Genomic DNA, 24,919 nt, shown 5'->3' on the forward strand with positions numbered 1-24,919 from the left:
ATAATATGTTGAACTACTTCAACAAGTCTACGTGTAAGATATCCAGCATCTGCTGTTCGCACAGCAGTATCTACAACCCCTTTGCGGGCTCCATAGCAGGAAATTATATATTCTGTCAAAGAAAGTCCCTCGCGTAAATTGCTTTGAATAGGTAAATCAATCATTTGTCCTTGAGGGTCCGACATTAATCCTCTCATACCTACTAATTGGTGTACTTGAGATGCATTTCCTCTGGCTCCTGAAAAAGACATTAGATAGACTGGATTAGAAGGATCCGTTATCCGAAAATTTGAATTCATTTCTTGTTTCAAATATTCACTTGTCGCATACCATATCTCAACAGATTGGCGTAATTTTTCTACCGCGTGTACAGCCCCATAATAATAGTGTTTCTCCAAAAGAAAACTCTGTTGTTCCGCGTCTTGGACTAACCATCCCTTAGAGGGTATTGTTAAAAGATCCTCGATTCCTAACGAAATCGATGTAGTAGTGGCTTGATGGAAGCCCAGAGTCTTTAGTTGATCCAGTATATGGGATGTATATCCCATTCCAAAATGATCTATTAATCTGCTAATAAGTCGTTTCATACCAGTTCCGTCTATCTCTTTATTATGAAAGACCAGATTGGCCCGTTCCGCCATACATAAGTACCCCCTTTTCGGCTGAGTAGGATTCGACAATTGCTGAGTAGGATTCGACAATGGGCCTGAGTCAGTGATTCGAAAATTTAATTAACTTAATTGCCTCAATCTCAATCTGGATTCGCGTGGCAAATAATGATGATACTAGGGAAATCGGAATGCCCCCCGAAAGGGGAGGGGCATCGCCGAATCTAACTTTCTTGTTTAGGTAGTGTATGAATAGGCCTGACTAAATCCTTGTATGGCTTCCTCTATTTCTCTATAAAAAGAAATATGACCAAGAGTGGTTCGAATGTATATCGAACGAATTTCTTTTTTTCTATTTCCCATTATTAGATAGTGGGCATAAATCTCATGATAAGTCCCCAAAGATTCATATTGAACTTCAATCGGAACTTCTCTTGACCCAATGACGCGTTGATCCAGGTTCCATCGTAGCCACAAGGGACTATCTAAACTGATTAGTTTTTGTCTATAAGCTCCCAGTGCATCATAAGAACTAGAAAAATGGGGTTCTTTATCTTTCCTATATTTAAAATTATTATTATTATTGTAATTTACTTTTAGATTTGGGTAGTTTCTGCAACTATTATATCTATTTGCACAAATACCTCGACGCTTTCCAATCGTTAATACATAAAGCCCGATAAGCATGTCTTGGGTTGGTACGCAAATAGGATCCCCAATAGCGGGAGATAAGAGATTCATATGAGAAAACATAAGTAAACGGGCTTCTGCCTGAGCTTCCAAGGATAAAGGTAGATGAACAGCCATTTGATCTCCATCAAAGTCCGCATTGAAACCCTTACACACTAATGGGTGTAAAGAAATAGTACGCCCCTCTACTAAAGTGGGTTGAAAGGCCTGTATGCCTAATCTATGCAGGGTAGGTGCTCTATTTAACAGTACAGGATGTCCCCGCATAACTTCTTGAAGTATTTCCCATACAATGGGTTCTTTTTCCCAAATTTTCCTTTTAGCAATCCTTACATTAGAAGTGGCGCGTTTCGTGATTAAATCGCGAATTACAAATAGCTGAAAAAGCTTTATTGCTATCTCTAGAGGTAATCCACATTGATGTAATGAAAGCGAAGGACCCACAACAATGACAGAACGCCCCGAGTAATCGACCCGTTTCCCAAGCAGAGTCTCGCGAAACCTTCCCTCTTTACCTTCAATTACATCTGAAAGTGATTTGTATACTTTATTGTGACCATCCCTCGTCGGTTGCCCGCGGGACCCACTATCAAGAAGTGTATCCACGGCTTCTTGTACCAATTTTTCCTGGCACATTACTAAATCTGCTGGCGCTAATTCACTTCTTTTTAATAGATAGGCAAGATTGTTGTTCCGACGGATAACTCTCTTATAAAGTTCATTAATGTCTGAAGTCACTACTTTATCTCCAGACCTATAAACAATAGGTCTCAATTCGGGAGGAAGAACCGGTAATAAGCACAAAACCATCCATTCTGGTTCTACATTTGTTTGAATAAAATGTTTCGCCAATTGCATGCGTCTAATCAAAAAAACTTTTCTTATTCGTCTTTTTCTATCTTCCCACTCATCTCCACTATACCCCTCGTCTTCTAATTCCTTCCATTCGACCAAAGAATTCTCTATAATAATTCGCAAATCCAAATCTGCTAATTGTTCTCTAATAGCACCTGCTCCTGTCGCAATTTCCCGATTTCGAAATGTTGCAAAGCCTGGGGTAGAAAAAAAGGGAGAAATGCTGTGGTTACAGGATGCAATTTCCTCTTCGAATAAACCTCGTAATCGTAAAAAAGTGGGTTTTTTAGTGCTGGGCCTAGCAAAAGAGAAATCGCCGTATACTAGGCCCTCCAACTTCTTAAGAGGTTTATCTAAAAGATTCGCGATATAACTAGGAAGACCTTTCAAATACCACACATGAGTCACGGGACATGCGAGTTTGATGTATCCCATTTGATATCTTCGTATCCGAGAATCCACAAATTCGACCCCGCATTTTTGGCAAAATCTTTCGTCTTCGTTTTCAGCTCCGCTCGCTCGAGAATTGCCACAAGCGCAAATCCCGCTTTTTATGGGTCCAAAGATTCTTTCGCAAAACAATCCATCTTTTTCTGGTTTATCGGTTTTATAATGAAAAGTAGAGGGCCTTGTGACTTCGCCAACGACTTCTCCATTAGGTAGGTTTTTGTTAGCCCAAGCCTTTATTTGTTGAGGGGAAACGAGTCCAATTTGAAGTTGTTGATGTTTATATTGGTCAATCATAAAATAGAAATAAGAAAAGAATTTATATTTATTCCGATCAAACTTCCTCCCTATTAACCTGGAAGTTCTTTTCAGATACAAGGAAATGATTCAGTTCTAGAGCCAAAGATCGTAGTTCTCGAACGAGCACTCGAAAAGATTCTGGAGGATCCTCATGATTAGGTATTCTTTTTCCCCAGATCGTAGCATTAAGTATTTCTTGGCGAGCTATAAGATGGTCAGATTTATAAGTAAGTATCTCTTGTAAAATATGAGCAACACCAAATCCTTCTAAAGCCCAAACTTCCATTTCTCCTACTCGTTGTCCCCCTTGCTTGGCTCTTCCTCTAACCGGTTGTTGTGTAACAAGTGAGTAGGGCCCAGTAGAACGCCCATGAATTTTCTCATCAACTTGATGAATTAATTTTAAGATATAGGACTTCCCTATTAGAACAGGTTGCTCAAAGGGGTCGCCTGTTCTTCCATCAAATATTCTGCTTTTTCCCGGGTACTCGGGTTCAAATACCCATGGATTTTTTGTTTCTTTACTGGCTTCATATAATTCTGAAAACACAAGTTTTCTTGAAGCCTCTTGCTCATATCTCTCATCAAAGGGTGCTATTCTATAATGTTTCTTTAGCAGATCCCCCGCTAATCCGAGCGAGCTTTCAAATATTTGTCCCACATTCATTCGGGAGGGTACTCCTAAGGGATTGAAGACCATATCAACGGGTGTTCCATCTTGCAAATAGGGCATATCTTGCCTAGGCAAAATTTTGGAAATGATCCCTTTATTCCCATGTCTTCCGGCTACTTTATCCCCAACTTTGATTTCACGTTTCTGTAAAATATATACACGAACCATTATGTCGAGCGGGTCCCTTTGGATCCATTTCACATCGATAACGCGCCCTCTTCCACCTATAGGTAATTTCAGAGAAGTTTCTTTTGAAGTGGAAACCTCAAGGCCAAATATGGCCCGTAATAATCCAGCTTCCGCGATATAAGATGATTCGCTCGCTATCTGAGGCGTTAATTTACCTACTAAAATATCACCAGTTTCTACCCAGGATCCCAACCTAACAACTCCATTTCTGTCCAAATTGCGGAGTAAATGTTCTTCTAGATGTGGTATTTCTTTAGTGATTTTTTCAGCGGAGCCCTGGCTTGTCGTATCCGTCTGAATTTCATATTTCCGGATGTGAAAAGAGGTATAAATATCTTCATATACCAAACGTTCGCTAATTAGTACTGCGTCTTCAAAATTGTAACCTTCCCATGGCATATAAGCTACTAATACGTTTTTTCCTAAAGCAAGTTCGCCCCCAATTGTAGCAGCTCCTTCTGCTAAAATTTGTCCTTTTTTAATGGATTTACCCCGTGGAACCCGGGGTTTTTGGTGCATACAAGTATTTTTGTTAGAGCGACGGTGGTTAACTAAAGGAATACTTATAGTCTTCCCACTACTTGATAAAAGTATCTTATGACTATCAGTAGAAATGATCTTTCCCTCGCGTTCGGCTATAATGGAAACCCTCGAATCTAGAGCTGTTTGGCGTTCCAATCCAGTTCCAACAATGCATTTCTCGGACCGAGAAAGCGGAACTGCTTGGCGCTGCATATTAGAACTCATTAAAGCCCGATTCGCATCATTGTGCTCAATAAAAGGAATGAGAGAACCCCCAATAGAAAAATATTGGAAAGGAAAAATACTTCTAACATGAATCTGTTCCCATGCAATAGTCAAGAATTCTTGACGGTATCTAGCCGGAACAACCTGTTCTTCCTGAATACCTTGATTCAAGGACAAAGAATTTCCTGCTGCTATCATATAATATTCATCTCTATTTGGTGATAGATAAACCACCTGTCTCTCTTTTTTTTCTTTTGCTTTCTCAGCAGATATTTCATAAAACGGACTCTCTATGGATCCCCACAAGTGATCAATTCTCGCATGAATTGTTAAGGATCCAGTAAGTCCAACATTGATTCCTTCAGACGTGTCAATTGGACAAATACGCCCATAGTGACTCGGATGAATATCTCGGCTCCGAAAACTTGCGGTTCTCCCCGTCAACCCTCCAGGACCTAAACAACTCACTTTTCGCCCATGAACAGTTTGTGTCAATGGATTCGTTTGATCAAAAACTTGAGATAACGGGTATGTGCCAAAAAAGGTCTCATAAGTAGTTATTAATAAAATTGAAGTTGAAGTTGGAGTTACCAAAGTTTGGGGAGTCGGTTTCGATTGACGTATGAATACTCTACGAATAGTTTTTTGAACTGCATGTTGTAAACGACCAAGAGCCAATCCGAATTGATCTTGTAACAGATCCGCAACCGAACGAATACGTTTATTTTTCAAGTGATTCATATCGTCATCGTCAAGTATACCCGTTCCAAATTTCATTCCAATCAAATGATCCGTAGCGGCCAATACATCTCGTGGTAACAAGAATGTATTGTTCTGAGGAATATCAAGATTAAGTCTCCGATTCATATTTCGTCGACCAATCCTTCCTAATTCACATTTTTGTTGAAAAAATTTCTTTTGTAATTCCTCGCATAAGGACTCCGAAAATACCAGGTCCCCACCTACACAAGCAAATTGTTGATAAAACTCCAAAATAGCTTTTTCTTTTGACTCAATCCTCTTCTTCTCTTTAGCATTCGGGAAAGACAAGAAAATTTCAGGGTAGGAAACATTATCCAGAATTTCTCTTAGATTCGAACCCATAGCTGATGATAGAACTAGAATAGATATCTTTTGTTTTCTACTCACGCGAGCCCATATCCTTTCTTTTTTATCAATTGCTAATTCCGATCTCCCCCCCCAATCTGATATTATAGTGCCAGTGTAGATAGAAATTCCCTTATGATCTAATTCCGAGCGGTAGTAAATACCAGGACTTAGCAATATTTGATTGATCACAATTCGGTATATTCCATTTATAATAAAGGTTCCTAAGGAATTCATTATAGGAATGTTTCCGATAGAAATGGTTTGCTTTTGCACATCGAAACCAAAAATTAATCTCGCAGATACATATAATTCGGAAGAATAGGTGAGTGATTCATACACAGCATCTCTTTCTTTTATCGAGGGTTCTAGCAGTTGATATCCTTTCGCAAATAATTGAAATGCAATTTCGTGATCTGGATCTTTAATTGTTGGAAACTTGTCAAGTTCTTCTGCCAAGGCTTGATTAATGAACCTACAAAATCCCTCGAATTGGATCTGACTAAATCCGGGTATTGTGGACATTCCCTCGTTTCCATTCCGGAGCATCTTAATCTTAAGTTTCCTGTTTATCAAAGAAAAATTCCATTATCAGCTCACTCTTCATCAATCCCTATGGATCGATCTAGCAATCATGGAATCTATATTCTGTTTACTGAATCACATGAAATTCTAGGGAACTCCACATACGTATTTCATATATGTATTTCATACATATGAATAGAGACCATTTGGACGAAAGTTCGAGTTTGCCAGGGGTACAAATGAAATGAAAATGAATTGATAAAACATTCCTACAAAAAAAATTCTGCCACTTATACTTTATGTTATGATATTCTAATCAGATTGGATGGCAAAGATTTCTCATTTTATCTCCTTTCTATGAATGTAATAAAGCCGTAATATAATATACTAGAAAGTTTGACTTTACTTCGATTTAGAATAGCGTGCTTACTTTAATTTCTCAAAATAATTTGAGGGTTCTTTTTTATTTCGGATCGGAGTAGTATAATTGCTAGAAAATTCAGTATTTCATTGTGGAATTCTAAAATAAAGTAAGTCCCTTTTTTAAGTACATGCCAATCTAGTTATCCACCTCTCCCCATATCCATGCTTTTCTTTTATCGTAATTTCACTTGGGTACGCCAAGATAGTCAGGTTATACTCTATATCAGAGCAAATTTCCTTTTTTTATTCAAGATATTTAATTTAATACTTTGAAAAATTAAAGCATGATTCCCCATAGAGATATGTACATAAAGGGGATCTTTGGATAATAATGCTGTTCGGACCTAAAGTTTACCTATACACGGATTAAGCATAAAGCCATAATATTTTATTATGCCATTGAAGGGGGGGGAGATAATACCGATTTAAGAGTAGTTCACTACTGCAATAAAAAAAAGAGAATTCTAGTTAACGGTTCCAATTTATTCTGAATTTTGCAGCCTGTGAATAGAAATCCACTTTTTCTTCTTTTTCATCTCAATAGAAAGAAATGGGAAGTTTTATTGTGTTAACAATGTATGTTTTAAGATAGAATCTATCGAGGAGAATAATAGAAACTGGATCAAAAAAAGCAGGAATAGATTTTTTGAAAAAGATTGGAAAAAAGTAAGTAGAATTATATTCAAAATAAAAGGGGCTTTTCGTAAGAAAACGTGGATGAATACTTGCTGTTTTCTAGATTTTTGATCGGATTTTTTGGCGGCATGGCCAAGCGGTAAGGCAGGGGACTGCAAATCCTTTATCCCCAGTTCAAATCTGGGTGCCGCCTGATCAATAAAATACTTAGGTTTTTTTTATAGTGCTGATCGAATTCGATAAATTTTTACTTCGCATAAGTTCGGGCAAGAGAGTAACTGGGCCTGCCGATACTGGGTTTAGAGAAACCATACCATAGTTCTATCCTCAAACTAGGGTTAGGGTTTGTTTTGACGGTAGTGGCCAAAATGGTTATCAATAGGGGTGAGGTAGTGTTTCCTTATTCTTTTATTATATGAATTTGAATTGGTTCTTAATTGAGATTCGATTTGATAATTTTAAAATACGAGGATAAGATGTCAGAAATCTTGGTATCCAAAGAAAGGTCCCTAAGGGGCATTCTTTTTTTTTTTCAATCTAAGATTCAAGAAGGGACTCCACGAAAGAATATCAAGACTTACTAATTATTATACATTTTTTTATCGTACATCTTATGTTACCTACATACACTAAAGTAAGGACTACTTAATTCTAACGAGAATCAGATTAAATAGGTCGATCAAAAATCAATTTAGGAGTTGTATTATGGATAAAATCTCTTCATTCTTTCATAGAATGATACAAAGCAAGGCTGCAGGGTTTAGGTCAAAAATAAACATTAGGTAAGGTAGGTATCCAATAAATATTTATCTATCGATAATTTTATGGTATATTCGGGCGTCCTTTGCTTAAAAAAAAAAAAAAGAGTAACAAAAGGAATAAAAAATCTTCCTATTCCCGCTTCTTCTATTCAGGACATCATTCCCGTACTCTTTCTTTTTTAAGGAAAAAAGGGCTATAGTATCTCGTATTTTTAATGCTCTCTAATTCTACCAGAATTCCTATAAGAATTTGTTAGGAGTAAATTCCTTGAACTGATTGATCCATGGCCTTAGGGCGGAATCCCTTTTTGACTCTGTACCCTTGATTCCACTATGATTATTGATCAATAGTAGAATAATCCCTTCATAGAAATAGGAGACATAATTTAGATGGATATAGTAAGTCTCGCTTGGGCTGCTTTAATGGTAGTCTTTACATTTTCTCTTTCACTAGTAGTATGGGGAAGGAGTGGACTCTAGGGATACTACTAATTGATTAAGTAATCAAATTGTTGTATCAATTCTTTTCTTTAATGGATCATTTTGCATTAATCATTTTGTCAAACGTTATTCTTTAATCTTTTTCTTTAGTTTTGTTTCACTCCTGTAAGAAACTCTTGTATTGTAAGTTGTAATGTAAGAAAGAGCCATTATACCAATTCAGAATTTCTACTAGAAATGACGAATGGTTAAAAAAAGTTCTATACATAAGAAAATTAGACTTTCTTCCACGGAACTATTCACGGCATATCACACATTTTCCATTTCCTTTTACTTTTTACTATAGTCTATTCTTCATATTATTTTTCTTTCCTTCCATGGATTCTTTGGTCAAGAATTGTCTTAGATTTTTTTATTTTGACCTGATTGAAATTAAGTGGATGCAATGAAAAAAGAAATTGAATTAGACTACTTAACTATTTCAATCTACTAATCTATTCTATGTAGATTCAAAGATAATATAATAGAAAGAATCTAAAGTGTCGTAGAAAAAACTATATGTAGTTCTTTCTACCACACTTTAAGATTCCAACCAGATCCTTTCATTTAAGACTTGGATTTTTTTTATTTAATCCCTTTTTAATTTCTTCAATGATTAATTGGAATTCCAATTAATTATTTTGGCTGACTGTTTTTACATAAATAATAAGTAAAAAAGAAGTAGGAACTAGAATGAACAGTGCAGTAGCAATAAATGCGAGAATATTGACTTCCATAACCTCTTTATTTTTTATTTTCACAATAACTCGGGATGTAATCCCATGGAGAGGAAAAAGGGGTATCTTGTAAATTCAAGGGTAGGGCTTGCATTCTGATAATACTGAATCAATTCAATATTATGAATATCGGATCTATCAAATCAATTCATGGATGAGAGTTATATTTCACGGATGAGAGTTATATAGTATAACATAGGAAGATCCTCTATCCACACTAAGACCAAAATGGGTTTTTTGATTGGATTAGGAATTCCCTCTTTTTTAATCCTTTTCTACTTTTTCTTTTCTATATCTCTAACCCACGAGCTTTCTTAATCTTATACTTTCTTAATCTTATACAATTTCCCTTCCTTTTTCTTATAGTTATACATACAATTATGTATGTATTATATGACCAACTTTCACTTTCTATGGGTCACATAGACATCCAAATAAGCAGTAGAAGTGAGATGGGGAAAAGAGGTCTGAAATAAAAAGGGAATACGATTTATGTATGGATTCCGGTAAAATACCGGTACTCTATTCCATAAGAGTGGAATAGGAAATTAAGATGAGGATGGTATCATCATAAAGAAAGATAGAGTAATATAATATCCTAAATTCTACTAATCCACATATCGTATGTGTGTCTTTCTTTATCGATTGGGAGTAGTGAAAAAAAAATTCCTATATGCCCTCCCTCCCTCTTTAATGAGAGATGCAAAATAAAAAAGTGAAGTAAGGGTGCCCTGTGGGTATTTGATCTTGCTCCCTGCCCCTTTTTTTCATGGAAAAAGGAAATATCAATTTCTCCATTCATTGAACCCTAGTTCGGGACTGACGGGGCTCGAACACCGCAGCTTCCGCCTTGACAGGGCGGTGCTCTGACCAATTGAACTACAATCCCCGCGGGGTGTATGGCATACCCATTCTTAAATAGAACCATAAGAAGATTCGATTCGTCTTTCGTACTCTAAGAAATAGACGAATCATATACTACATACCCACATATTATATTATACGTGGGTATAGTGAGAGTGACATAACTAGTATGTCGTGATTTTTTATCACTAAAAATGGATAATAATCCAGCCTTCAATAAGAAAAACTCTTTTGTTTGTAAGAAAGGAATGAGAGAGATATGGATTAGAAAAAAAAATTTCCCTTTTTTCTTTATCTTTTATTTCTATAGATCAGACATTTTATTTTATGGAAGAAAAACAAAAGGATTTAGTTCATACTCACGAAGCCCTAGATTTTTGGTTTGGGCCGAGCTGGATTTGAACCAGCGTAGACATTGTCAACGAATTTACAGTCCGTCCCCATTAACCACTCGGGCATCGACCCAGGAAGAATTTATTCTAGGGTTTTTGCTAATCTATGATTAACCTCCTTTCATAATACTCCCTACCCCCAGGGGAAGTCGAATCCCCGCTGCCTCCTTGAAAGAGAGATGTCCTGAACCACTAGACGATAGGGGCATCACTAGACGATAGGGCCATATACAACCGCTCGTGATTATACTATAATCATAGTATGAGCAGTTTTTTGGAATTGTCAATATACTCGAAAAGTATAAATAGATCCAAAGCAAAGAGTTTTTCCAACTTTTCTGTTATGTTTTCATCTAGGATTTTTTTTAGTTGATCGTTATAGATTAATTCTCCGTGCTTCATTTAGTGTTCATACCAAAAATGCATCCATCCCGCACTAAGTCATAAAATTCTCTAAAAATATAGAGAAAGTTTCAAAAACAAAGAAAAAAAGTGAATCAATTTAGTAGAAAAGTACTCTATCAGATTCGAACCAACGACTTACGTCTTAGCACGAGATTACTCTACCACTAATTTAAAAAGCCCTTTATCGGATTTGAACCGATGACTTATGCCTTACCATGGCATTACTCTACCACTGAGTTAAAAGGGCTTTTTATTTAATTCAAAAATTAGCCACTTGGATTTCCCATTATGGGTCTACTGCATAATGTACATATTATATATATAATATATAGAGATAGAGAGAGAGACATTATGTAGAGATTGTATATGTATATATCGATATCTTGAGAGCTCAAAATAAAATTAATAAAAAAAAACATACCCTACATAACATATCCAACTCTTCTTGGTTCAGGGTTTTCCGTTTCCGAAGACTAGTAAAATAGGCGGATTCTGGAACCCCAAGGATTCAACGGTATATGGATATGGAAAATATAAGATTTCCGATCCTAGCGGGAAAAGGCGGGGAACAGATACCCAATAGGATATAGGATCCTTGGGAGGAACTTTTGGTAATGGCCTTGATCCTCTATGCTATTTTTTATGTGTTCTTAGTTCTATTGAACTTTTTGCATTCTTTTAAACAAGAATCTAATAAACTAGAATTGAGTCAGTGGAAAAAAGGAGAGAGAGGAAAGTGTTAAATGGAGAGAGTCGACTAATCAGAGACTTTTAGGATCTTCTTTACATCAGGTAAATCTGTCGGCCCTGTCCGTTTTTTTCTTTAAGTTACGACTCTTTGCTGCTTACTTCTATCAAGCCATAGGGAAAGTCTATGATGAATTTGGAAAACTCATCTCACTCTTACTCTATGGCTCGGACTTAATGGGGGAAGAAAACATCTTCCATAATTTCTTTTTTGTTCAATTCTGGACAAAAAAGAAAAGGAAAAAAGGAATTTATAGGGACAGTGTTACCCCCTATATCCCCTAGTTTATATTGTAGGAATAATAAAACAATTTAGCAGTCTGACACACTTACGTCCTTGCAAAGTAAATAATTATTATTGTAGTCGTAACCGTAGAATAGGATCCTAATCAAAATAAATACATTTGGTTCAGGCGCTATTAGCATGGTAAGAAAAGATTTTTTTTACAGACCAGAGGGGCTATCTAAATCCTAAAGTAAAGGCGAGCGATCGAAGTAGAAGTACCAACGGCTCAGTGTCATGAACCTTCTCCATCTGATTCAATAAGGGGGAATTAGCCTTCTTGTCAAATGGCTATCCTTGACAAAGGGTACCATTTATACCATAATCTACAATGTAGCGGGTATAGTTTAGTGGTAAAAGTGTGATTCGTTCTATTAATAACTGAATTTGAAATGATATACTTAAGGCATCCTTAAGTTTTTTATTTTTATATTCCGATGAAAACTTTAGTTCTTATAAAGGATTAAATCCTTTTCCTCTCAATAGCATATTGAGGAAGAATATACATTCTGGCGATTTGTATCCAAAGACTAATTTAAATTGCATCCAAAATAAAAATAGGATTATGAGTACAGAGTCGCGAAGCATAATTTTGCATTGGATTAAGTATTCCAATTTTGAAAATATGAGTAAAGGATCTATGGATGAAGATACAAAAAAGTTGATTTCCAATCGTAACTAAATCTTCTTAAAATAAGGAATAAGGAAGCCAAATAGCTAAAAAACGATAGTTTTGGTTTACTAGAACCATCCGCATATTGTTTCAGCTCGGTGGAAACCCAATTCTTTTCCTCAGGATCTCTTGAATGAAATTAGGGAACGAAGTAAGTAGATTAGATGAATTTAGATAGAATTTCTATCTCCTACTCTATAAGGATCATCTAGAAAGCGGAGAGCTTTGGTTCCATTCAAATAGAAAAGCTGACATAGATGTTAAGTGGTGAGAATATCCATAAAGGAGCCGAATGAAATCAAAATTTCATGTTCGGTTTTGAATTAGAGACGTTAAAAATAATCAACCAACGTCGACTATAACCCCTAGCCTTCCAAGCTAACGATGCGGGTTCGATTCCCGCTACCCGCTCCATTCTGTATAAAAGGAGTATTCTATTTGTCTAGACATGTTAGAGGCTTGTATTCAAGCCTTTTTTGTCCACCAGTTTCTGGTACTCCAGAGCGGAGTAGAGCAGTTTGGTAGCTCACGAGGCTCATAACCTTGAGGTCACGGGTTCGATTCCCGTCTCCGCACTTAGCAGTCTGTATAAAAGGACTATTCTATTTCTCTAGATATGTATGGTAGAGGGGCGTATCCAACCCTTTTTTATTCATTAGTTCCCGGCCCTAGAGGGCAAAATTGAGCAGTTTGCGAAGTCACTTGCCTTCAAAAAAAGAAGGCGCAAGGCCTCTCCCTACCCTGCAGAAAATAAAAATGAAACGAAAGGGACAGTCTACCTCTCCCTTCCCTTTAAAAAAAGTTTGCCCGTTGTTTGTCTCAGTTAATACCCAATTTTTGGAGCTCTGTTGGCGAGTTCTATTTCTGCCTCTGGAGCGCCCTCTTTTTTTGAGTGGGATGCAAAGGAAGGGTAAGATAGTAAGGGATACGGCACTAGACTAACACCTAATTAATACTTAATTTAATATAAGTAGTTAAACAGTTAACTAGACTAAACTTTTTATCATAGTACTTTGATAAATTAAGCGGGCGAGCGGCGGGAATCGAACCCGTATCTTCTCCTTGGCAAGGAGATATTTTACCATTGAACTACGCTCGCTACGGTATATATTTTATAGCGTATATCCGCCTGGGTCGACCTTCTATGTCTGGGTCGACCGTTTCATTTCATTTTCTATTATATTAGAGTTTTCCTTTTTTTATTATCTGTCAATGAATATTCTAATGGGAATGGAATTTCATAATACTGAAAGAGAAGAGCTAGCAATTCGGAACGCAAATTGCGTTTTAATACGTCTCACTATTCTAATTTTTTAGAAGAAATGGCCTTTATTATTTCTTTTTTATGGGGTTAATAAATATTAACCAAATTTCATTTAAGAAATGAGAGAATTCAGAATAGCTACGAGAAAGACTAGTCCAATCCATAATGATGTACCGGAAAATACAACATTTTTATTATTTGACCAACCATCAGGAGAAGCAAATACAAGGGGTACACTAATTACTAAGACTGAGGAAGTCGCAATTAATGCAAAAACAGCTAATTGGAAAGCAATAGTCATATTTCTAATCCTCCAAGCTACCATCAAATAAAGTTGACTACATATTTGATCCCTCACTTAAACCAAAATTGTAAAAAAATACAAGAAGTAGGAGGGGTTTAATCATGAATCCATTGATTCTTCTCTTTAATTCAAATTTATTACTTAAACCGCTTTTTTATTTGGATATGGGGGTGAGAAGAGATTATTTACTCTTTATTTCACAAGCGGGTATAGCGGATCCTGTATCCGTGTATACAGTATACAGAGATATATCGAAAAGGAACTTGTATCTGATATCTTTCTAGAGGCTAATAAATCTTTTTATTTTTTATATGGCTATGTTCTATTTGTAGGAGTAAAATAAGGATTAGGCTGTGGAGAGATGGCTGAGTGGTTGATAGCTCCGGTCTTGAAAACCGGTATAGTTCTAGGAACTATCGAGGGTTCGAATCCCTCTCTCTCCTTTTGCTTATTGAATACGTTTGTTTCTTTCATTTTTATTTATTTTTTTTTTCTGTCCCTTATCTTTCTTTCATAAAAAGGAATGAATGGCTCGGCTAGATGGAATAACCGAGCCAGAACAGAAAAAAAGTAGAACAGGTATAAATAAGAAAATCTTAGTTAAGAGGGTTCATGTAAAGAACAGGTTCCAAATCACGATCGATTCCCTTTTCAAAACCTGCTGCAGCAGCTCGGGCTCTTCCTGCATGCCATAAATGGCCCACAAAAAAGAAGAATCCTAGAACAAAATGAGAAGTTGATAACCAACTTCTAGGAGAGACATAATTAACTGCATTGATCTCGGTAGCTACGCCACCCACGGAATTTAAAGAGCCTAAAGGAGCGTGGGTCATATATTCTGCTGAGCGTCGTTCTTGCCAAGGTTGTATGTCTTTTTTCAACCTACTCAAGTCCAAACCGTTGGGGCCCCTTAGAGGTTCTAACCATGGAGCACGAAGGTCCCAAAAACGCATAGTTTCCCCTCCAAAGATAACCTCCCCAGTTGGGGAACGCATTAGATATTTACCTAAACCTGTGGGTCCTTGAGCGGATCCCACATTAGCTCCAAGACGCTGGTCTCTAACTAGAAAAGTAAATGCTTGAGCTTGAGAAGCTTCTGGCCCGGTGGGTCCATAAAACTCACTCGGATAAGCTGTATTATTGAACCATACAAAACAACAAGCGATAAAACCAAAGACAGATAAAGCAGCTAAACTATAAGACAAGTAAGCTTCTCCAGACCATACAAATGCACGGCGAGCCCATGCGAAGGGTTTGGTTAAAATATGCCAAATTCCGCCAAATACACAAATAAAACCCAACCATACATGCCCACCAATTATATCTTCTAAATCATCTACACTAACAATCCACCCTTCTCCACCAAAAGGAGATTTTAGTAAATAACCAAATATAACACTGGGACTAAGGGTCAAATTGGTAATTTTTCTTACATCTCCCCCCCCAGGGGCCCAGGTATCATATACACCGCCAAAATAAAGAGCCTTGAGTACTAGAAGAAAAGCACCTAGACCTAACAAAATTAAGTGAATACCCAAAATTGTAGTCATTTTATTTCTATCTTTCCAGACATAACCAAAGAATGGAAAAGATTCCTCAAGAGTCTCGGGTCCCAGAAGCGCGTGATAAATGCCACCGAAGCCTAAGACTGCGGAGGAAATTAGGTGAAGTACGCCAGATACAAAGTACGGAAAAGTATCTAGAACTTCCCCCCCTGGCCCTACTCCCCAACCTAGAGTAGCTAAGTGTGGAAGTAAAATCAACCCTTGTTCATACATGGGCTTTTCTGGTACGAAATGGGCCACTTCAAATAGGTTCATTGCTCCGGCCCAGAATACGATTAATCCGGCATGAGCTACATGAGCTCCAAGCAGTTTACCGGACAAATTGATAAGTCTGGCATTCCCAGCCCACCAAGCAAAGCCGGTGGTTTCTTGGTCACGACCAGCTAAAACGAAAGTTCCATTAAAGAGCGTTTCCACGTGGTAGAACCTCCTCAGGGAATATAAGATTTTCATGAGGCTGATCCTGAGCTGCCATCCACGCACGAATACCCTCGTTTAAAAGAATATTTTTGGTGTAGAAAGTCTCAAATTCAGGATCTTCCGCTGCACGGATTTCCTGGGAAACAAAGTCATAGGCACGTAAGTTCAGAGCCAAGCCAACTACGCCAATAGCACTCATCCATAAACCGGTGACGGGTACAAATAGCATAAAGAAATGTAACCAACGTTTATTGGAAAAAGCAACACCAAAGATTTGGGACCAAAAGCGGTTAGCAGTGACCATTGAATAAGTTTCTTCAGCTTGAGTTGGGTTAAAAGCACGGAAGGTATTTGCACCATCACCGTCCTCAAATAGAGTGTTTTCTACGGTCGCTCCATGAATAGCGCATAGCAGAGCCGCACCTAATACTCCGGCAACTCCCATCATATGAAATGGGTTCAACGTCCAATTATGAAATCCTTGGAAGAAAAGGATGAATCGAAATATCGCTGCTACGCCAAAACTCGGCGCAAAGAACCAACCAGATTGCCCCAGTGGATAAATAAGGAATACAGAAACAAAAACAGCAATTGGACCAGAGAATGAGATTGCATTATAAGGCCGCAATTGAACAGACCGAGCAAGTTCAAATTGGCGTAACATGAAACCTATTAGTGCAAAAGCCCCGTGGAGAGCTACAAAAGTCCATAGACCGCCTAATTGACACCAACGAGTAAAATCTCCTTGTGCTTCGGGCCCCCATAGTAGCAACAAAGAGTGTGCTAAACTATTGGCAGGGGTAGAAACTGCTGCGGTTAAGAAATTACAACCTTCCAAATAGGAACTAGCCAATCCATGGGTATACCAAGAAGTTACAAAAGTTGTCCCTGTAAACCAACCCCCTAAAGCGAAATAAGCACAAGGAAAGAGCAATAGGCCAGACCATCCTACAAAAACGAAACGGTCCCTTCGTAACCAGTCATCCATAGTATCAAATAGATCATTTTCTTCTTTAGGAATTCTACCAAGGGCTATAGTCATAGTGATCCTCCTATTCAATTACTTCAACCATTTCCGAGCACCTCATATCACTTTCCAAGGCATATGATAGTTTTATTATCTGTGGACGATTTCTTTCTCGTTCAATGCCCTTTTTCAATGGTCTCGAAGAGAGAAATTTCCCATTTTTATCTATGGAGTCACAGTCACAACCGAGGTCGTGGTAAATCCATGAATTTGATTCGATTTGTTTTTCTTATACTATTTATTTGTTTTTCTTATACTATAGAAATAGAAATAAATTGTTTTTCTTATACTATAGAAAGAAATAAACCTTTGAATTCAGCATTATTCCAAGACTCCTATTTCAAAGTCTATCTTTTAAGGGAAAAATGCAAATAAAAGTAACCCTTCTTTTCCCATTCCCTCTCTATTGCATGGGTGGAAGAACTAAAATAATAGAGGATTCTGAAAAAAAAAAATGGACCTTCGAAATCCAATTTTATGTGTAGCGCAAAGGAGTTGCGATTTCTTCTTATTCCTATAGAACATCTAGTAACAAGAATATGAAATCGTAAATAGCGAAAAATTCTTGTCTTGCGCGGTCTAAGTCTAAGGAAATAAAAAAAATTCGCTTATACAATTTCATCTACATCGAATTTATATATCAGAATAGCGGATAGAGGCATCATTAAAGGAGTCAGGTCTACTTACTTTATGCTTCTTTCCAATTTTATGGTGGATTTGATAAGAACCCTTTTTGCTTTCTTGATAAATAATCGACAAAAAAAGCGTTTTTTTTATATAACCTGCTTGTTTTATTATAATTATAACAAGTCCTATATGGAAATGCCCGCTAAAGAGAAAATCTATTTGATTGTCTCTCGGCCAATATCGATTTTTAGAAAGAAAAAACAAGAATTTTCTTCTTTTTTTATTAACATTAAGAAAAAAGAATATAATTAAAATGGAATTGGCAATATAATTTTTATAGACTTTTGAAAGAAAAAAAAGGGGTTTTTTGCAACCGTTATTTCTTATTTCTTGCCTATATCATATCACGGAAACCTTTCGCTTTGGAACGTGGAGAGATGGCTGAGTGGACTAAAGCGGCGGATTGCTAATCCGTTGTACAATTTTTTTGTACCGAGGGTTCGAATCCCTCTCTTTCCGCTCCCTTGGATCATTTGGGACTTTCGAATTGGAAAGAATTCTGACCCCCGGATTTTCTCATAGATAAATGTACGAAACAAATCCAATAAGAAAAAAAAAAACTGAATTTTTACTCCTCGCGTCCAGGATTCCGTCCTGGGTCATTAGATAAGAATCCAAAGATAAAGAGTGAAACAAAGAATATCACTACTGTATAAACAAAAAGTTTGAGAGTAAGCATTACATAATCTCCAAGATTTTTTTTTAAGGAATAGATTACCAGTTTTTCCTTACCACACGGATCCACTAGGATGGTTTTTTTTTATACCTAAAAATGCAAAAAAGAATTCTTGAAAAAAATTGCAAGAATTCTTTTATAATAAGCACTCTTATCAATAGCAAAAATAGGGTTAGGTGGTTAGGTATTGTGTAGGTACCTTTAGGTACCTGCTCAACCTAGGTGCAGGGGAGTAGAAAGGCTGATCCAAATTTATTGCTGTAGCTACCCATTCAATGTAGAAGAATTTAAATTTTAGAATCGAAGGTTCATAATATAAAAATATAAAACTTCTCGGCTTTTACCCATTTTAAAATTTTTTTGGAATGAACACATCATTCAATTTGGCATACAGAGTACTAAAGATTTCATCGAAAACTTACAGCAGCTTGCCAAACAAAGGCTAATAGAAAAAAGAATAGAGGTATAACAGGCATAATATCCACGATTGGATTGAAAATAGCATAAGCTTCGGGTAATTTGGCAAAGAAAAAACTAGTAGGATAAAGAACAGAATTAAAACAGATACAGGTTAAACTAAGTATATTAGGCATAACAAGCATTTCATTCTTGTAGAGTAAATAATTGGATTTTTCTTGAGTTATTTTTTTAAGGGAAAGAAGGAAAAGGCAGATTCAAAATCTTTTTTCTTCGGACTTTCCCAAACACAAAATACCTCCTTGTATTCGCACTCTCAAATGAGAGTGGAATAAATTCGACTTTCATATAATATCTTAATAGAATTCCATGTAATGATCAATGCATTTTTTTGATTCTATATTATCCGCATGTGTAGAATACTAGCAAGAGAATATCCCTCCTTTTTTATGTAATTGAAATGGTATTGACGAATAACAAATAAACATACTAGTGTTTATTAGTGTCGCATAAAACCCGAAATGGGGCGTGGCCAAGTGGTAAGGCAGCGGGTTTTGGTCCCGTTACTCGGAGGTTCGAATCCTTCCGTCCCAGATTGTTTCTGATGAAACAAACGGTGAAATCATATAGTATTCCGTACGAGACAAAAGTTTATTAAAGAGAATAATGATATCTTATTCTTTCTCAGAAAACATAATAAAGTCTTAAGTCCAGTCAAATTGACTATCTTTATTTTCATGAAAAAATGGGATCTATCAAGCACATTCAGGATATGCCTCTACTATAAAATCACTTAGTCATATTTTTTTCTTCCTTTTGGTATTCGAGTTGAAGAAGTACGAGAATTCTATAACTACCAAAAACTTTCAATCTTTTCATTGGAATAGTTTATTTAGTTATTATAGTTAATTGTTTTTGGTACTGAAAAAATATATTACTACTAGAATTCTAATTCTAGTAATTAAATTAATTAAACTTTTTTGGAGGTTGATAGTTTATTTATTGAGGAAGAGTCAATCCTTCTTTTCTCACTTCAAGATTGATCATCTCGAGCCATCCGTTGAGGGTGGAAATTTAAGAATAAATAAGTTTTAAGCAAACTTGTTTAGTCGTCTTTTTCAAACTATGTTTCATTCATATGATAGAATTTTAATATGGGTTTAAATAAATTGGATCTTGGCGGAGGCTTCCCGGATAAATACTTACTTTCTTTTATCCATATTGCTCCATAGATAGCAAGTTTTAATTAGTATAAAAAAACTAAACCAATGACTATTCATGATTCCATCCATATTGGATCAATTCTCTATACCACTTTGCAATGAAAAGAGGAATGTTTGTTATGGTAAAACTTCGTTTAAAACGATGTGGTAGAAAGCAACGTGCGACTTGAAGGACATGATCGATTGTGGATTTTGCTATCCATCATTTTCCATAGTAATGAAAATGCTCTTGGCTCGACATAGCCTGTTCTATTCGTTCCGAACCAAATTTGCGCTGGGTTTAAGTAACATAGTACACGATGGAGCTCGAGAGGACAGAATTTTTTTTATCAAGGGAAAGAATCTAGGGTTAGTGAAAACTAATAAATTAGGCCAACTTTGTCAGTCTATCCTTAATATAGAAATAAATCGAAAGGTTAAAATAAGAAGAAAGTCCAATAAAAGTATATCAGAATCAATCCCTCTTATTAGATTTCTATAGAAGAGATAAATGCTTTATCGAAGGAAATAAGAAAAAAGGGTATGTTGCTACTCTTTTGAAAGAAAAAAATAGGAATTCCCGAAGTAATGTCTAAACCCAAGGATTTCACAAATCAAAGATAAAGGATTCCAGAACAAGTAAACACAATTTTCAATTGTCTCAACAACAGAGTTGGATTAGAATAAGGAATAAAAGTCAATTCGTTCGAAATGAGACAAAGAAAAGAGTTTAAAGACGACTCAAAAATTTTGGAAGGATTTTGCCTTCGAAGTTTGTCAGGCAAAATTAGCCCACTTGAGTCATGAGTATAAATGAAATTTGTTTTTTCTGTAAGGAAATTAATGCACGTCATAGTCTAATTTCTATTATTATCGACAGAAATTCGAATCATTTTCTCGAGCCGTATGAGGAGAAAACCTCATATACGTTTCTAGGGGGGGGCGTTGTTTATCTACATCTATCCCAATAAGCTGTCTATCGAATCGTTGCAATTGATGTTCGATCTCGAAGAGAAGGAAGAGATCTTCAAAAAGTAGGTTTTTATGATCCGATAAAGAATCAAACTTGTTTAAATGTTCCAGCTATTCTCTATTTCCTTGAAAAGGGTGCTCAACCAACAAGAACTGTTTATGATATTTTAAGGAAGGCAGAATTCTTTAAAGAAAAAGAAAGAACTTTGAGTTAATTGAAGAACTAAATGAATCAAAAAATAGGATAGGAGAAGATTATTAGTATTCCTAGTTGTCTAATTATTTAGACACAATTTACCTCTTTTTTAATCCTATTTGGATTTATATTATATCGTGCCAATCCAACATAAGCCCCTATTTTATTTACTTTTTCTATCTAATTTGTTTTCTTACCATTGTATTTCCATTGACAAAGGTCTATTGAACAAATAGAATTTGTAGATAGATGGGTCTCTTTATCCTCACTCCATATTCAATTTTTCCGCCTACACTTCGCTCAAATGATAAGGGTGTTCCTCTTGCATGTATTCTCATACAATATAATATATATTTTTTATAATATATATTTTTTGTTAATAAAAATCGCTAAAAATAAGGAGAATTTGGCCATCGTGATTAGGGTCGCTCTTTTTTTAACTTTACTTTAGTGGAATTTCACCGGACCTGTTCGTTTTGGCATTTGAGTGTTTTTCATGGTCGATAAAAAAAATCTTTTGATGTCTTGCTAGTTCAATGTTTTGACAGAAGCGCGCGGTGTAATTCCATTGATTTTTGGATTTCGATCGTATCTAAGATCCTTTTTTTATCTGGGTTGCTAACTCAATGGTAGAGTACTCGGCTTTTAAGTGCGACTATGATCTTTTACACATTTGGATGAAACAACAAATTCGTCCAGACTCTTGGTAGAGTCTAGAAGACCACGACTGATCCTCAAAGGTAATGAATGGAAAAAATAGCATGTCGTAATAAAATCAATCTTTTTTGAATGGAATCCAAAATTACGATTTTCTGGGTCTAATGAATAAATGGATAGAGCCTGGCTCCAATTCTGGTAAAATAAAAAGCAACGAGCTGAACTTCCTAATTGGAATGATTCCCCGCTCTAATTAGACGTTAAAAATAGATTAGTGCCGGATGCGGGGAAAGGTTGGGTTTTCCTATGAGTGGACCCTTTATTTTTTCTTTTTTTTTTTAGAAATCCTAATTATTCTTGATTATGGATTGAATAAGGGATGTTATGGATTGAATGTGTAAAAGAAGCAGTATATTGATAAAGAGGCTGTATTCCAAAGTCAAAAGAGCGATTGGCCTGCAAAAATAAAAAACTTGTTCTGTTCTTTTTTTTTAATTAGAACAAACATAAACTAATTGGGTAGAAAAGGAGCAGAAAAAGATCTGTGGATTAGACTCCCTTTCTTTCCAGGGTTTGTATTAAAAATGCAACACCCTGTTCTGACCATATTGCACTATGTATCATCATTCGATAAACCGAGAAATGCTTCTTCTCTCTGATTCAAGTAGAAATACAAATGGAAAAATTCGAAGGGTATTCAGAAAAACATAAATCTCGTCAACAATACTTTGTCTACCCACTTCTCTTTCAGGAATATATTTATGCATTTGCCCACCATTATGGATTAAATGGTTCTGAACCTGTGGAAATAGTTGTTAGTTGTAATAACAAGAAATTTAGTTCACTACTTGTGAAACGTTTAATTATTCGAATGTATCAGCAGAATTTTTTGGATAACTCGGTTAATCATCCTAACCAAGATCGATTATTGGATTACAAAAATTATTTTTATTCTGAGTTTTATTCTCAGATTCTATCTGAAGGGTTTGCGATCGTTGTGGAAATCCCATTCTCGCTACGGGAATTTTTTTGTCTGAAAGAAAAAGAAATACCAAAGTTTCAGAATTTACGCTCTATTCATTCAATATTTCCCTTTTTAGAAGACAAATTTTTGCATTTGGATTATCTATCACATATAGAAATACCCTATCCTATCCATTTGGAAATCCTGGTTCAACTCCTTCAATACCGTATCCAAGATGTTCCATCTTTGCATTTATTGCGATTCTTTCTCAACTATTATTCGAATTGGAATAGTTTTATTACTTCAATGAAATCCATTTTTTTTTTTCAAAAAGAAAATAAAAGACTATTTCAATTCCTATATAACTCTTATGTATCAGAATATGAATTTTTTTTGTTGTTTCTTCGTAAACAATCTTCTTGCTTACCATTAGCATCTTCTGGAACTTTTCTGGAACGAATCCACTTTTCTAGGAAGATGGAACATTTTGGGATAATGTACCCTGGTTTTTCTCGGAAAACCCTATGGTTCTTTATGGATCCTCTTATGCATTATGTTCGATATCAAGGAAAGGCAATTCTTGCATCAAAAGGCACTTTTTTTTTGAAGAAGAAATGGAAATGCTACCTTATCAATTTCTGGCAATATTATTTCTGTTTTTGGACTCAGCCGCGAAGAATCCATATAAACCAATTAGCAAACTCTTGCTTCGATTTTATGGGGTACCTTTCAAGTGTACAAAAAAGTTCTTTGTTAGTAAGGAATCAAATGCTGGAGAATTCATTTCTAATAGATACTCGAATGAAAAAATTCGATACCATAGTCCCCGCTACTCTCCTCATAGGATACTTATCAAAAGCTCAATTTTGTACTGGATCGGGGCATCCTATTAGTAAACCCATTTGGACAGATTTATCAGATTGGGATATTCTTGATCGATTTGGTCGGATATGTAGAAATCTTTTTCATTATCATAGTGGATCTTCGAAAAAACGGACTTTGTATCGACTAAAGTATATACTTCGACTTTCATGTGCTAGAACTTTAGCTCGTAAACATAAAAGCACGGTACGAACTTTTATGCAACGATTGGGTTCGGCATTTTTAGAAGAATTTTTTATGGAAGAAGAGCAAGTTTTTTCTTTGATGTTCACCAAAACAACTCTTTTTTCTTTCTGTGGATCACACACTGAGCGTATTTGGTATTTGGATATTATACGTATCAATGACCTGGTCAACCCTCTTAATTAATCATTAGACGAAATTAAGAAACAGGAAAGGGTTGATAAATGATCAAGAAAAAACTTTTCTATTTTTCATTCTGAAATGTTCTTTTTATTATAATAAAGAGTAGGTGAATCAACTTACTAATTAAAAAAATTAGTAGAACTTCCTCTTTGGAATAGAAATTGGCTATTTCTACATAGGGAAAGTCGTGTGCAATGAAAAATGCAAGCACGATTTGGGGAGGGATTTTTCTCTATTGTAACAAGGAAGAATTATCTACTCCATCCGACTAGTTCCGGGTTCGAGTCCCGGGCAACCCATATAGAAAAGACCCATCAAAGTTTTTCACTTTGACTCACTTCATTTACAAATACAAAATTATTGGTTTGGTTAATTTAGTTATATGGATAGCTAATCTTTGGGCTGACTTGGTTGACATTGGTATATAGTCTATGTTATACTGTTAAATAACAAGCCTTCTATTATCTATATTCTAGTTAATACGTGTGCTTGGGAGTCCTTGCAATTTGAATAAACCAAGATCTTACCATGACTGCAATTTTAGAGAGACGCGAAAGTACAAGCCTGTGGGGTCGCTTCTGCAACTGGATAACTAGCACTGAAAATCGTCTTTACATCGGATGGTTCGGTGTTTTGATGATCCCTACCTTATTGACCGCAACTTCTGTATTTATTATCGCCTTCATCGCTGCCCCTCCAGTAGATATTGATGGTATTCGTGAGCCTGTTTCTGGTTCTTTACTTTATGGAAACAATATTATCTCTGGTGCTATTATCC

The 24,919-nt window shown here is 36.0% G+C and overlaps 3 non-coding genes across 3 annotated transcripts; all 3 read right to left on the reverse strand.

Annotated features, from left to right (window-relative positions):
* Window positions 1–10,425: 10,425 nt before the first annotated feature.
* Window positions 10,426–10,507, reverse strand: TRNAY-GUA (transfer RNA tyrosine (anticodon GUA)). The gene has a single exon. It is a non-coding gene; the product is annotated as a tRNA-Tyr (tRNA).
* Window positions 10,508–11,014: 507 nt separating this feature from the next.
* On the reverse strand, window positions 11,015–11,086 carry TRNAT-GGU (transfer RNA threonine (anticodon GGU)). The gene has a single exon. It is a non-coding gene; the product is annotated as a tRNA-Thr (tRNA).
* A 2,484-nt stretch (window positions 11,087–13,570) lies between these two features.
* TRNAG-GCC (transfer RNA glycine (anticodon GCC)) lies at window positions 13,571–13,641 on the reverse strand. Its single transcript has one exon. It is a non-coding gene; the product is annotated as a tRNA-Gly (tRNA).
* Between the last annotated feature and the right edge of the window lie 11,278 nt (window positions 13,642–24,919).

The sequence above is a fragment of the Triticum urartu genome, unplaced genomic scaffold (genome assembly GCF_056163025.1).
Source record: "Triticum urartu cultivar PI428250 unplaced genomic scaffold, HENAU_Tu73 scaffold2, whole genome shotgun sequence".
Taxonomy (NCBI): Eukaryota; Viridiplantae; Streptophyta; class Magnoliopsida; order Poales; family Poaceae; genus Triticum; species Triticum urartu.